At 38.6% G+C, this 15,274-nt stretch overlaps 1 protein-coding gene across 3 annotated transcripts in view; it reads right to left on the bottom strand.

The window, feature by feature from the left end:
* FBXL4 (F-box and leucine rich repeat protein 4) overlaps nucleotides 1-15,268 on the bottom strand; it is an 82,072-nt gene extending 66,804 nt beyond the window's left edge. For all 3 annotated transcript variants that reach the window (XM_077764765.1, XM_077764764.1, XM_077764766.1), the window contains exon 1: nucleotides 15,150-15,268. The gene's annotated coding sequence lies outside the window, so the exon portion shown is untranslated. The remainder of the gene's footprint in view (nucleotides 1-15,149) is intronic.
* Between the last annotated feature and the right edge of the window lie 6 nt (nucleotides 15,269-15,274).

Here is a 15,274-nt window from a genome sequence, read left to right as displayed (position 1 = left end):
CCCTTTATCCAACCACAAAAAAAAAAAAAAAAAAAAAAAAAAAAGGAAAAATAAAAAGTAGTCCTGAATTGGTAAAACTTTAGAAGCTGATAGGGGCAGATATGAAATCTCTGCAGGGAGGCTTCCACCACACAGGATGGACTAAACCCTAACTAAACATACGGCCAGTAAAAACTCACAGACTACAAGAGAAAAAGAACCACGATGAAGGACAGTCAGTAAGCAGACTCACTCAAAGGAGGAACTTGCACTCAAGAACAAGAAATAACAGAACTATCTGAACAAAATATTTTCTGGGGAAGAGTAACAAAACATGTATTAAAATAAATAAGGTGTGTCTGCAGCACATGCTCCTAGTGCTGCTATACCAGGAATCAACAAATCGGATTCACCTTGGGAAATGTAACACAAAGTGCTAAAGTACAGGTCATGTTATCAATGTGGGGAAAAAATAATTATCTAGCATATCACTTCTTTATTCAAATATTTCACCTACCACAAGTATAAATCTGTTGCAAAAAAAAATTTACAACTGCACAAATCTCAAACTTTAATGCAAAATTTTTAAATGAGACAGCTCTCTTATCATATACACTTCATTTCAAAATGGGCCCCGAGATAAATCAACAAGGGTAATTTCCCAAAGAATTAATTTGGCCCTTCTGTCTCTTAAAAGAAAAAGAATAAAATAAATTGCAAAAATGAAATTTAGGAAATAAAGAACAATTTACAAGTATCTGACTCAACTGACAGACCACTGAAAGACTGCATCTTTTATTCCTGGACACCTTCAAGAGCATGACAGTAGCCCACCTGCCAAGGTGAATGGATGAGTTTGGCTTTATAATCTTTGGACATCACTTCTCACTCCACAGTCTGTAAACTGCTTCAAATAAGCTACTTTCACTTTCTTTATAAAACTGCATTTATCAGAAAGTAAAAATTTTATAAAACCAAAGATACATCTGCAAAATAAGATATCATTCATGTGAACTTTCAGAATCACTCAGGGCTAAAAGGTGGAGGCAAATTATGAAAGTCAAATTCTGTTGGACATACCACACCACAAGCTTTCTGTTTGCCAGCTAGCTTTACTATCACAGAATCTGGGATAATATCAAAAGCAGTAAGAGTGCCACATTGGCGGTATCACTTTTAAGCTGTGTTAAAGTAAAATTTTACATTGTAGCAACGTATGTAAAAGTGAGTTAAAAACTGTAAATATATGTATTATATATTCAAACTTCTGCAGAGTAGTAATATAAATGGATGCTTTATTTTTTCCAACCACGAATAATGATAATCGTTAGCTATTTTTTAAGATAAAGCTAAAAACGACAAAAGAAATTTTTGAAAGAAGTGAAAGCAGTATATAGTACACTGAAAAAACAAATATATATATTCTCTTCCAGCAGTACTATTCAGAAAAATGTAATAAAGTTAAAACCTGTTTTTGAAAATAAACAAGGTGTAGAAATAAAAAAGGAAATGTGCAAATCCACTGTTAATACCCTTCATTGATTCTAAGCTCCCTTCCAATCAACTAAGATGACACATCAAAGTGTTTGGGGCCGGGGAAGAACATATGGAGAAGAAAGGATAGCTCACTCTACTTTTCTCTGGGAAATGAAGCTGAAAAAGGGAATGGAGCCATAGTCTCAGGGCTCATGTGGGTGGCAACAGCCAATGCTGAAGTATAAATTGTCTACGTACCGTCTGGACTTTTGCCAAGGCATGGAGGCAATCTGTGATAACCAATGAATATCTCAATGGGCAATGAACCAAATGCAAAAGATACAATAACTCTATTTTATGAGGAGAATGGGATTCAAAGACAAAATGACTTTTCCCACCTGGCTCAAATAAATAAATATTAGTCTGGTACACTAAACTGGTTCAAAAGGGTGATTACAAAATATACCTTTTGAGAGACATTTTCTTTTCCGGTTCATTCAAAATGTGCCTTTAGTTTTTAAAACTCTTACAACATATACAAATGTTATTTTCCACTTAACATCAACTCAGAAGTAGAATAGGGTGATGGTTATCTTATTAGTCGTTGAATCCAAGTACTTATCGACAACGGCTAGGAGGTGAGAAATTCTCCACAACACACAGAACTTTTCTACTAGCACAATCAGGGAATACAGAAAACAGCCATTTTAACTTCTATCCTGAGACTTTCATACTCCTTGGGAAACAACGTGCTTTACACGACATGATTTTATTATAATACAACTTTATTTTCAACTACATCTTTCATATTCTTAAACGCTTAACAAAGTTAAATAATACAATTGCAGAGAAAGCAATAACAGCGGAGAAGAGAAATTAAGAGGTGTAGACAAGGGAGAACATATGTTTTCTACTGAGATTTGGAGTGAGTGGGGAGTCGATGAGGCGGAGAGAAGCAGGATGGCAGGCGCTGCAGAGAAGGCGGCTCAAGCTCCAGCACAGGGAAGAGGAGGAACGGAGAGGGCTTTTCATAAAATAAACAAAAGGAGGCGATCAGAAGGAACTGGAGCCAGGACCACGCCAAGGCTAGGTTCACAGTGGGATGAAAGAAGCTAGGGGCAAGTGGAAAACTCGAAGAGGATTCTCCACGTCCAGTGAAAAGATCCAGGAAAAGGAAAGAGGACAGGCAACGAGGCACAGATGGATACTGAAGGCAATGCCCATCACGGTACTACTGTGGAGCAGCCCGCAGAGGCGTGCCTGTGAAGGTGGGGGGGAGGGATGAGGGTTGGGGCCGCTCAGAAGCGTCAGGCCAAAATGTAATAGAGTGCATAATGTGGTAAGAAATCAAGAAGAAAGGCCAAACCTGAATCCTGCTGAAACTGACCAAGAGACATCATTTTGAGGAGAGGTGTCTAGAAATCAAGACATGGGTGCACGCAGGAACATGTCAATCAAGAAGAGTGGAATTAGATTTGAATTCAGTGCAGCAGCTGTCCCTCCTAACCAGCCCTCTTCCCTGGCCTGCCCCCTCTAGGAGTCTATGCCATCACATGCTCCCATGCCCACCTCCTCCTGTCTGTCTGAGAACTTCTCCCTGGGTCTTCCTCCTCTTCATTCTCAAATATATAGAGGTATCACGGAATGAAGGCTGACTTTCTGATAAAATGATACCCAACAATCCTCCACCTACCTTGGCACCAGTCTTCCCCTCTCCCTTTCACTTCTACACACTCACCATTACACACTCACTCTTGCTGTAGGACATCTGCCTGGTCCTCAACCACACCTGTGCTTGCATATCTCAGCATCTTCAAGTCCTCCGCTGGGGCTTGGCTGCTCTGGAATGCCCCCGATCTTCCCCCACGGGGCACCCCCTTATTCCTCCTTTCAGGTCAGGTCACTCACTTTTTCTCTGCTCTTACATTTTCTGTGCCATTTCTTACATGGTGAGACATCTTTTTCCACCCTGTCCGACAATGAATTCCTCAAGGTCAGAGAACGTGGCTTAATCATAACTACACTGTTAGGGCCTAGCATATGTCAATATATGCTCAATAAGCATTTGCTCTGTTTTCTGAAGACTGGCATAGTAGATGGCAGGGCAGAATTAAAATAAACACAGAAATGAGAATAGGGACTCTTTAAGGTAAGAACAAGTAGATCGAAAAATGAAGCAAAAAGAGTTCCATATCTTGATACGGAGCAAAAGAGGGAAAAAATGGATAATAAAAAACCGAAACACAATAGGTAAGAATCAAATGTAAGACCTTCTTTGAAGCCATCCAATAAGGAATAGTATACATATTGAAATTTTACTGTTCAAAGAGAATGTAAAAAAGTAGTAACCTCCGTTAGTACAAAAGCAGCCCCAGAACACATAAAAGAGACTTGACCTTGACTACAAAGAAACTGATTGAAATTAAAGAAAGATTCATGAAAGAGATGATTGGGAAGGTAAAAGGAAACTATTTTCTCAAATACAATGAATTTTTTTTAATGCTCCAAATCTATGTTAAAGACCGTAGGATGATTAAGAAGAACTGGAAAAACTATGAATGAAAAGTAAATTCTTAGAAAAAGTGATAACCTAGGAGCAAGGCGGCAGAGACAAGCCGAGAAAGGCAATAATAAAAAAGAGTAAGGGTATAAAGACAGGTTGATACCGTTCTGGTATGAGATGAGCTGGGGGGAGCACAGACCAAGGCAAAGCAGCCCTCTGTCTTTACCAAAATTATTTACATTTCAATGCACAATATTAAAATACTGTAACATTGTCAGTAAGGAGACTACCGGAGATGGAATATTATGATGTGCCTATCTCTTCCTCTAAGTAAATTCTCCTCCAGTTAAAATAGAGTAAACTGGGAAAACGAAAAATAGAGCCTCCTATGCAGCTTCGAAGCTTCTTGAAAACCTAGGCAAATAGAGCAAAAGAAGGCAGAACAATTGAGGAACAATTGAGGAACAAAAACCTAAAGATGGAGGAAAAATCCTGAAGACCGAAAAGAAAAACAGTACTTCTTATTCTTCCAGAAATCAAAGTAGGACTCAAAAATACAAAAAGTGGCTGTTCAAAACTTCTGCTGAGGTGATGCACGATTGGTGAGGACTAAGCAAGAAGTGCATAAGAAGTCAAATTAGGAATAAACTTGTCAGAAAACAAGGGATAAGGTTTAGAATCAACTTAAACTAGAAATCGGTAATAGTTGTGCAGAATGTTTTTTCCCTCCTCTTGCTTTCCTATACTTTCTTTAACAAACACAGATCGATTTATGAAATATTTCATGACCATTCTTTAGTAGCAAGAGAAAGGAATTAAGGAGTCAATGTTTTAATTTTGTTTTGTTTAAAGAAAAAAAAAAAAGCAGAGCTGTAGGATTGGTGTGTGCCTTTGTGTCTGGCCTGGAGAAACCAGGTCTGACCCCCTCTTCCTTTACAGTTTAGTGTTATTCTGGCATTTGTTAAACTGGCTTAATTTGTTTAATGTTATCAGTGCACTTTAAATAGGGGCACTGAAGTTCATTCCCACCACCAGGGCTTTCTTTGGGGTGCCTGGACCGTAAAACGCTAGCCAAACTCCCAATCTGCAAATCAGAGCCAGGAGTTCTTGCTCCTGGCTGCAGGCCCAGGCCCCAAGGGGTCCCCTACCTAGGGGTCACAAAGAGCAGGGAGGAAGAGGAATAGCAACTAAGGATTGTGTGGGAATCTGCTCTTAGGGACCAGACGCCTCTGCCTGGCCCTGCATAGTGCTGACTGCCCCTCCGCTCTCTCCACAGGTTCTGAGTAGTGCCTGAGACCCTGCCCCAGAAGGCTTAGAGGTGGGACTGGGCGTGTAGAAATGGCCTGCCCTTTTCTGTCTTCACTGAACAGGTCGGTCTAACGGGGGAGGAAGGGGAGAGCTCTAGATTGGATGAGGGGAGTGGGGGTGTCAGGGAGGCAAGTGTGTTGTGTTACTGTGTCAATAAACTGATTTAAAGTTAAAAAAAAGAAAAAGGTGACAAGGAAGGACATGTTCCTAAAAACACAGGTATGGTATATAAAGTACCTTACAGATGCCACCATGCTATATTATCTATATGTTACCTTTTTTTTCATTGTTAATGATGGGTAAGAATAAACCATCTGAATGGGAGAATAACCCTAAAGCTTTAGCAGATATACAACGTACATTTAACTAAAATCTACAGTATTAGGGATATCTGGTTAAGGGCAATTTTAATAGACTCACTGAAGATAGGGGAAAAAACCTCTCTTTCTAGCTCTTGAAACCATAAAGTATATTGAATTTACTTTAGCCAAATACTAACTGTACATTTTTGCACACTAAAATAAAGAGCATTTTACTTACCAGAAATACATTACATTTACACTTAGCCTAACAAAAATCTAACTATAAGATCATAGGTATGTCACTGCTAGTCATTCTTGTTAAAAGAGCAATTAAGTAAAAGGGTGTAGTACTGTTAACTTTGGTGTGCAATTTATATTCCAAAAAAAGTACTCCATTTTAAGTGTATAGATTTTTGTTTTTGATTTTGATTTTTCTTAATTGTTTTAATGTTTGCTTATTTGAGAGAATGAGCGAGCACAGATGGGGTAGGGGCAGAGAGAGGGAGACCCAGAATCCCTCCAGGCTCCTGAAGCAGGCTCCAGGTTCTGAACTGTCAGCACAGAGCCCAATGCAGGGCTGCAACTCAAAAATCTTGCGATCATGACCTGAGCCAAAGTCGGACACTTAACCAACTGAGCCACCCAGGCGCCTCTAAGTGTATAGTTTAATGAGGTTTGACAAAGACATATACCAATGTAATCACCTCCAGAAGTGAAATATAGAATGTTTCCACTCAGTCCAAAAGACTCCTTGGTGCCCCCTCCCAACCAATCACCCATCCACTTCCTTTTGTTTTTTTTTTAAATTTACTTATTAATTTTGAGAGAGAGCATGTGAGAGGGCGTGTATACATGAACACGAGTAGGGGAGGGACAGAGAGAGAGGGAAAGAGCACAGAGCCCGATGCAGGGCTTGAACTAACAAACCATGAGATCATCACCTGAGCCAAAATTAAGAGTCAGATGCTTAACTGAGTGAGCCATGCAGGCACCCCATCCCATCCACTTCCTTCACCAGATAAAAAATAATCTGCTTCCTATCACTATAAATCACATTGTCTTTTACTCTAGAGTTACACAGAAGTGAAATAATATGTATGTACTCTCTTATTTTCATTTATTTCGCACAGCCTATCTTTAAGATTTATCCCTGTTATTATGTGTGCCAGTAGTTTGTTCCTTTTTATTGCTGAATCATGCCCATTTTATGGACATAGCCTGTCACCTGTTGATAAACAATTGGGTTTCTTGTGCCAAAATGTTTCTAAAATGGCTGCACCAGTTTACATTTCCATCAGCAATATGTGACAATTCTAGCTGTTCCACATCCTTATCACTAGTTAATACTGTCAGTCTTTAGTGACATTACAGTGGAAGGGTGGAAATATCTTGTTTTAATTTGCATTTCTCAATTGACTAGTAATGATGTGGAACATTTTTTCATATCTTTATTTGCCATTTGTATCTTCTTTAGTGAGATGTCTATTTTGTTCATTTTTAAAATCAGGGTTTTTTTTGGTTTTCATATTATTGAGTGGTAAGAGTTCTTTATACATTCTAGATACAAGGTTTTTTTAAATCAGATATGTTTTGCAAATACTTTCTCCCAGTCTATGCCTGGCTTTTCATCTATTTGATAATATCTTTTAAAGAGAAAAGTTTTCCATTTTTATTAAGTCCAATTTATCATTTTCTTCTTTTATTGCATTTTGTGTATATCCTGGCAAACATTTTACTTAAAAGCAATGTTAAGCATAATTTCAAAAGGGTAAACCCTGGGACATTTAATATCTTAAACCTGGGAACAGTTAATTATAGATTAATGAAATTTTAACATGATACCAAATTGGATGCTGCAAACATTTCTGGTGGGAATGCAAACTGGTAGAGCCACTTTGGGAAACTCTGGCAGTTTATAATAAAGCTCAACATACCCTCACCAAAACATCTAGCAATCCCACTCCTACTTTACGTATTCAAGTGTACCAGAAACCTGTTTTCAGACAAAAACCATACACAAATGTTTGTATATTCACTCATAATCACTCCAAGACATCCCTCAACAGGTGAAAGATTAAACAACTATCCATACAATGAAATATTACTCAGTAATAAAAAGGAATGAACCACTAATTCAGCCAACAGCACAGATGAATCTTAAAATGATTTCACAAGTGAAAGAAGCCACACTCAAAGGCTACAGACTGTATGACTTCCTTTATAGGACACTCTAGGAGAAAGCAAAACCACAGCAAAGACAAACAGATCAGTGGCTGCAAGAGAGTTAGGGGAAAAGACAAGGGTTGACTCCAAGGAATTCTTAGGGTGATGGAACTGCTCTGTGTGCTTTTGATTTCGGTCTTTGTTTTAGATCAAAACAAAGTCAAACTGGAGATTTATGATCCCTATATTGGCTTGTTTATGGGGGCCCTACTTTATTAGCCTGCCCTTAACCAGTACACCCTGAGAGATATCTATTAGTTGGCATGTTCTGCCCCTTCATTGTGTAGGGGGCAAAGTGGCATCACAGAGCCCCTACCACTCACTCCAGAAGAGTGAACAGTGACCTTTATGACTTTACAGAGATTCCCTACCAGGGACAAATCAGTCAACATAGGTCTGCATTTATAGATAGGAGTAGAATTGGCCATCTTAAAGAAAAGGAAACAAGAGGGGCAATGAGAACAAATGGCCTCCAATAAAAGTTAATAAATGATAGAAGAGTACTGTTAAAGTAACAGTTGTTATCTTTAGTGTGAATTAATAGAGTACAGGATTCATAAAACAAGTACAAACTAATTTTTTAAAAATTTTAAGGTCTTTGAAATTAAAAACATGATGGCTGAAGTAAAACTTAAATGAAAAAAATGTTAAGTGACTTGGAACACAGATGCAAGAAACCTAATGCCTATATAAAATGAATTCAAGAGACTGAAGCTGATGAAAATTCAAGTATGTGCTAGAATATGATGTAATATTTCAGAAATTCTAAAGAAGAAAAAATGTACTTAAACTCTTATTCACAAAGAAACACAAACACGAGGAGAAAGCAGGAAACAACCTCCTTGACCTCCACCGCAGCAACTTCTTACTTGACACATCCCCAAAGGCAAGGGAATCAAGAGCAAAAATAAATATTTGGGACCTCATCAAGATTAAAAGCTTCTGCATGGCCAAGGAAACAACCCAGAAAGCTAATAGGCAACCCACGGAATGGGAAAAGATAGTTGTNACTTGTGGGGATAAGCACTGAGTGTTATGTGGAAACTAATTTGACAATAAACTATTTGTAAAAAAATAAATAAATAAATAAAAAGAAACACAAACAAAAAAATGAAAAATATTTCTGGACATGCAAACATACTTCCCATAACTCTTCTTAAGAACAATCTTCAAAAAAGTATAAAAATACTTTTTTGTATAAAAATACCAGTCGAAAAATAAATATTTTTAAAAAGGACAGACATAATATTCAAGTAACTAGTGACTTTATAGTCAAATTTGAATCATTTCAGATACAGTGCTGGTGAAGGTGAAAAGGATGGTTGGGGAAAAAAACGTAAGTAATATAAAAAAGAAATCAAGTCAATAAAGCTAAGAATGTAAGAAAGGTAAGGAGTCACAGTCTCACATTATTAAAAGGAGGTATAAGGGAAACAGTTATATAGATGGTTTTAGAATTTCCAAACTTGCAAGGGAGAGGAAAAAAGGTAAGTATGAATAGGTTAAATTTTCCTATTAAAAGATAAAGCTTTTTGCACAAGGGATCTCTGTAATGGAACTGCTCTGTATACAAGATCTATATAAAGCTGCAGAGAATTAAATGCAAACACACCCAAGAGAGCATGTAAAAGTTATAAAATCTAGATAAGGTCTGCAGATTGTACCAATGTCAATTTCCTAGGTGTACCATTATACTTTAGTTATGCAAGACATACTGCAGGAGGAAACTAGGTGAAGTGTACATAGGTATTTCTCTATATTATTTCTTATCATTGCATGTGAATCTGTAATTATGTTTTTACAAAGTTTAAAAATGCAAAAAAAATAAACAAACTTTCAAATTAGGAGAGGCGGAGGCCTGGAGAGAGAAATAAATGTCCAGCTATATGATGTTTGTTTGAGGTGTACAAGAGAGGCAGTAAAGCAAAATGATGTAGGCTGACGAAAATTAAACATGTGCAATATAGATCTGGCACACACAAAACTGATCAAGATGGCAACAGTAATATCAGACGTGTAGACTCCAAGGCAAAAATCATTAAGGCAAAAGGATATTTTATATTTTGTAAGATTAAAATCCAAGCAATTACACATAGGATGAATTCAACCATATTCACAGTCACAGTAGGAAACCAACATATTTTGCTTACCAACTGTCCATTTTGAGGAAAAAAATAATATAGCATAATAAACATGTCAAATGAAAACAACAGGGAAAGGATCGCTTATCAAAATAAATGTTTTACAAAAATATCCAGGTATTTAGAAAAGTAAATTTAAGGTATTATCATAGCAACTATTTCTTAGTCTAAACTTATGATACAAAATATCCAATTAAGAGAATGTGTACAAAGCATCTTAATAATCTTGGGGTAGAAACTCAGAGGTCATAAAGGAAGGGAATAATAGAACAGACAACATAAATATTATAAAAACTTGCATATAGAAAAAGTTCCCAGAAACTGTGTTAAAAGAATACACTATGAAAAAAAAAATACCATCAAATGGTATACCAAGTCAGTAAGAGCCACAACACTTAAAGAACTACCACAAAGCAGTAAGAAAACCAGAAATACTTCCAACAGGAAACTAAGCAAAGAGGATGAACATGTTAAGTTACAAAAGAATACAAATGACCAGGAAACATTTATAGATATTTAATTCCATCAATCAGCAAAGAAATGTAAAAGTTAAGAGTAGAAAAAAATAGCATTTTTCATCCATAAAACTACTAACATGTAAAAAAAGTAAAAAATGATTGTATCATCTTAGCAGCTGTGTTTTGATACAATTCTTCCCAGGTCTCTCTATATGCATAGGCTCTGATGGCCTTTGTTCCAGACTATCTTTTCAAGGATGTCTACAGAGCAAATGTCCATGGTAAAGAGAGGTTTCCCTTTGGAGCGGAGGGCAGGTTTGTTTGTTATCCAGCATAATAAATATAATGCCTCTCTGTAGGGCAAAGGTTAAGCAAGTTTACTTTCAGCCCATTATGAAAGACTCAGGTTCCCTAAACTCAGGGTTCCTGTCCTACAATGCAATCTACTGTGTGTGCTAGAGTCATCTAGTCCTTATCACATCACCCCGCAGAAAATGGGGTTCAAGGAAGAAGCACAAGAAAATGACGATACTCTGGTTACTGTTGTTGCTATGCTCTGTCTCTGGCCCAGGGGTCTCATCTCTTCTGTCAGTATCCATGAAACTGTTGGCTTGCAAGGAGGGTAAAATCTCAGATCTGTGACAACTCTTGGCAATGATAATGGTAGCAGCAGCAGCAGCATTCTTATAAAGTATATAAATTTACTCTTCCAATACCTTTTGAAGAACAATATGACAATCTATCATAATTTAAAATGTATATAGCCTTTGACCCAGCTGTTGCTTGTCTAAGCATTTACACTAGGGAAATAAACAAGTGTGCAAATAAATATACACAGACAAAAATGATCCCTGCAGTTTGTCTCTGATAGAAATAAATTTGGAATAGCTTAAATATCAACAGGGGATCAGTTAAATAAATTTCAGGTTATTCCTACACTGAAATACCAAAAAGACTTTAAAAAGATAATGTTAAATGCACTGACATAGAAAGATGTTTGTCAATTATTACTAGCTGAAAGTTACAGAAAATTTTATATATATATATATAGTACACTGCCATTTATGAAACAAATATAGACTTATACACATGTATTTTTAATGTCTGGAAAGAGAACAAATGATTCAGTAATGATGATCTCTGGGAAATGGAGTTATGGGGTAGGGTGGCACACAACACTTTCTCCTCTGGCTACTTCTGTTATTACTTGACTTTTTCTGAAGAATGTACATATTTATTTTGTAATCTAATAAAGTTTAAGTATCTATAAGAACAGCACTTGAAAATCCATTACATTTAAGATGTCCAGTTGAGATGGTGAAATACAAATGGACATGAGGCTGTCCTGGGTAATCACCTCTATCGGCACTTATCCCTCAGAGCTGCAGAAACCAGGGAGAGAAGGTCCTGAGTCATAGCTGACAAGAGACCCTACACTTACTAGTAAATAACGTAATGCAAAGTCAAGAGACAGGCCAACTTTGAACAGCTGCTTTTCTACGTACAACTCTGAGCAGCAGCTCTACATGGCGAGTTCCAAGGTATGAAGAGAAGGGATTTATTTATCAATGGTTAATGATTCAGCTTACCATGAAAAGGTCTCGCTAAAAAATAATTTCAAGAATAGATGAGAGGAGAGAAAATATTTGCAAATGACATATCCAGTAAAGAGTTAGTGTGCAAAATATATAAAGAACTTATAAAACTCAACAACAACAACAAAAAGCCCAAGTAATCCAATTCAAAAAATGGACAGAAGAGATGAACTGATATTTTTCCAAAGAAGACATACACATGGCCAACAGATACATGAAAAGACACCCATCATCACTTATTACCAGGGAAACAACTCAAAACTACAATGAGGTATCACCTCACACCTGTGAGAATGGCTAAAATTAAAAACACAGGAAAGAACAGTTTTTGGCGAGGATGCAGAGAAAAAGGAACCCTGTGCACTGTTGGTGGGAATGCAAACTGTTCCACTGTGGAAAACAGTATGGAGTTTCCCCAAAAAGTTAAAAATAGAAGTATCCTAAGATCCAGCAGTTGCACTACTGGATATTTACCTGAAGATGAAAAAATGATAATTCAAAGGGATACGTGCACCCCTATGTTTATAGCAGCATTATCTACAATAGCCAAGATATGGAAGCAGCCCAAGTGTCCATCAATTGATGAATCAATAAAGAGGATGCTATAAAATATATATATAATGGAATATTATGCAGCCATAGAAAAGAATGACATCTTGCCATTTTCAATGAAATGGATTCCAAAAAAAAAAATATTGAGCAAAAGCATCAATGAATAATTTACTAACATTAAACACAAATTATACACATATACACATATAGAACATATAAATTTATATACTTATATATGTGTTATGCATTTTAAATAAACTTACTAACAAAAAAAAAAAAAAAAGAATAGATGAGAGGCTTTAAAGGTGGGGGAGGAGTAAAAAGAAAATCAATTTAGCCCTACTAAGTGTCATCATTCCAAAAATATTCAGTGGCCTACAGCATGGCAGACACTATTGAATCACTAGATATTAAACACATCATAAAGCTAGAATAAGAAAAGCAGCAGGTATTCGCACAGGAAGCCAGAGATCACTGAACAACAGCTCAGAAAACATCTTGTTTTTAAATGTTCATTTATTTTTGAGAGAGAGAGAGAGAGAGAGGCAGAGCACGAATGTGGGAGGGGCAGAGAGAGAAGGAGACAGAATTCGAAACAGGCTCCAGGCTCCGAGCTGTCAGCACAGAACCCGATTGGGGTTCGAATCCATGAGCCATGAGATCATGACCTGAGCCGATCCATGAACCATGAGATCATGACCTGAGCCGAAGTGGGACGCTTAACTGACTGAGCCACCCAGGAGCCCCAGAAGACATCTTAAGAATACACAAGGATTAGGGCCTTGGAAAAATGGAGTATTTGTTATCAGCAGGAAAAAACAGAATCCAACAAATAAAGATGGGATCACTGGCTAACAATTTTGGGTGGGGAGAAGGAAGCGCCCTACTTCCTTTCTTACACTAAAATATTCTTGAGGTAAAGATTTATAAATGAAGAATAAGATCATTAAAGGTACTTAAAGAGGGGCTCCTGGCTGGCTCAGTCAGTTAAGTGCCTGCTCTTGATTTTAGCTAAGGTCATGATCTCACAATTCATGAGACAGAGCCTGGTGTTTGGCTCTGCGCTGGTAACAAGGGAGCCTGCTTGGGATTCTCTCTCTCCCTCACTCTGTCCCTCCCTTACACACGCATGGACGTGTTCTCTCACTCTCTTTCTATCAAAAATAAACAAATGTTAAAAAAAAAAGTACTAGAAAAAAACAGAGGTGGATACACACACACTCTTCATGTGGCAAAAGGTCGAAGAGAGGCACCAAGGTAGCTCCTTGAAGTTAAGATAGAATGTTGATCATAGGAAAATTATGATACAGAGAAGACAGCAAAGAACAAAGGGGCAGTCTTTGCTAACTGGCCATATTTCAAAGTAAAAGATAAGCAGTTAGCAATATTTTAAGATGCCATGTACAGAATACTATAATTGCATGACTAGATCACAGCACTATAAAGAAGAAATTAACCATTTTACGTTGAGCTGACCTTTCTGCTTTTCAAGTCAGTAACAGAAGAGAAGGGCAAGAAATTGAGGGTTCAGAAAAGCCAAAATTTGAGACAGTGTAAAAAGTCAGTACTCACTAAAAAAGCATAACAAGAAGAATCCGATTCAATGAGCAATTAGAGGGTTCCTACCATAGGGTGATGCACACACTGCCACTAGGAAGACAAGTACACTGTCCTTTCCCCCAATAACTTAGTATCTAACAAAGGATTACAAGATAGTTGATGATGTATTAGGAAAATCTCCCTTTACTTAACCAACAGGTACAATATGCAGTATAGATCTAGAGGTATTAAGTGAGCTTTTTAAGGATAAAATGTGCTTGAAGCCGAGGAGTGCAGGCCGGGCAGCAGTGAAGGCAGCTTGTGTCCTCAACCGAATAGGAACAAGCACGATCACAGCACCTGGCAGAGTGTCCCCCATGGCACAACGCCAAACACGGTATCCTGTCAACGCCACTATCTGACCACAGGTTTATATCACCTTAACTTTCTGTTTACCCGCACATATATATTCACTTAGTGACGGCATCTTGAGGCTATATGGCAATAAGCATTTGTGAACCATCAAGGCAATCCAAACTCACTCCCACTGTAAACAGGTTGACAAGGTAGCCAAGTGGGCGGTTACCATCAACACTACTTTCTAAGGACACCCCTAAACATAGAAACAAGGTTGCTGCCGGTATCTTGTGGCAGTCCTGAAGACATGGGCCTGGTTCGTCAAAAACCATCGATGCCAGGGGGAAATCAAGGCAACACGCACAGGAGCAACATGTACACAGCCGGCAGGTGGCTGACGGGGTGGCTGCGGGGTCAGCACGGCCCAGTGACACCGCGGTGTAAACAACCCTAGGCGGGGTGGACGCCAGCACGCCTAACGCCTTGCCGACAGAGCGGGACAGAGAAGTAGCACCCAAGGCACGTAAGCCACTCCCAGGCGCCCAGCAAGCTCCGCAAGCGCTATGCGGGCTTCGGGGGAGGGGCGATCAGTGGGGACCTCTGCCCCGCGCCCAGGCTCCCCGAAGCGCGGCGCTCCGCCCCGGCCCGGCCCCGCCCCAGTGCCGAAGGAGGAAGACGGAGACCCACAGGAGCAAGAAGTAAAGGAAGGGCCGTACCCTGTAGGGTCCGGGAGAGCCGCGCGCCGTGGGCTTCACCAGCGACCCAGGCGGCACCGGGAGACGCCGGCGCGGGGGCGGCTCCCAGAGTCCCGCGCTGCGGCGCGGCGGCGGCGAACGCGGCC

This window comes from Crocuta crocuta, unplaced genomic scaffold, assembly GCF_008692635.1.
Source record: "Crocuta crocuta isolate KB4526 unplaced genomic scaffold, BGI_CrCroc_1.0 scaffold194, whole genome shotgun sequence".
Classification (NCBI taxonomy): domain Eukaryota; kingdom Metazoa; phylum Chordata; class Mammalia; order Carnivora; family Hyaenidae; genus Crocuta; species Crocuta crocuta.
This window is presented reverse-complemented; position numbering and strand designations above follow the sequence as displayed.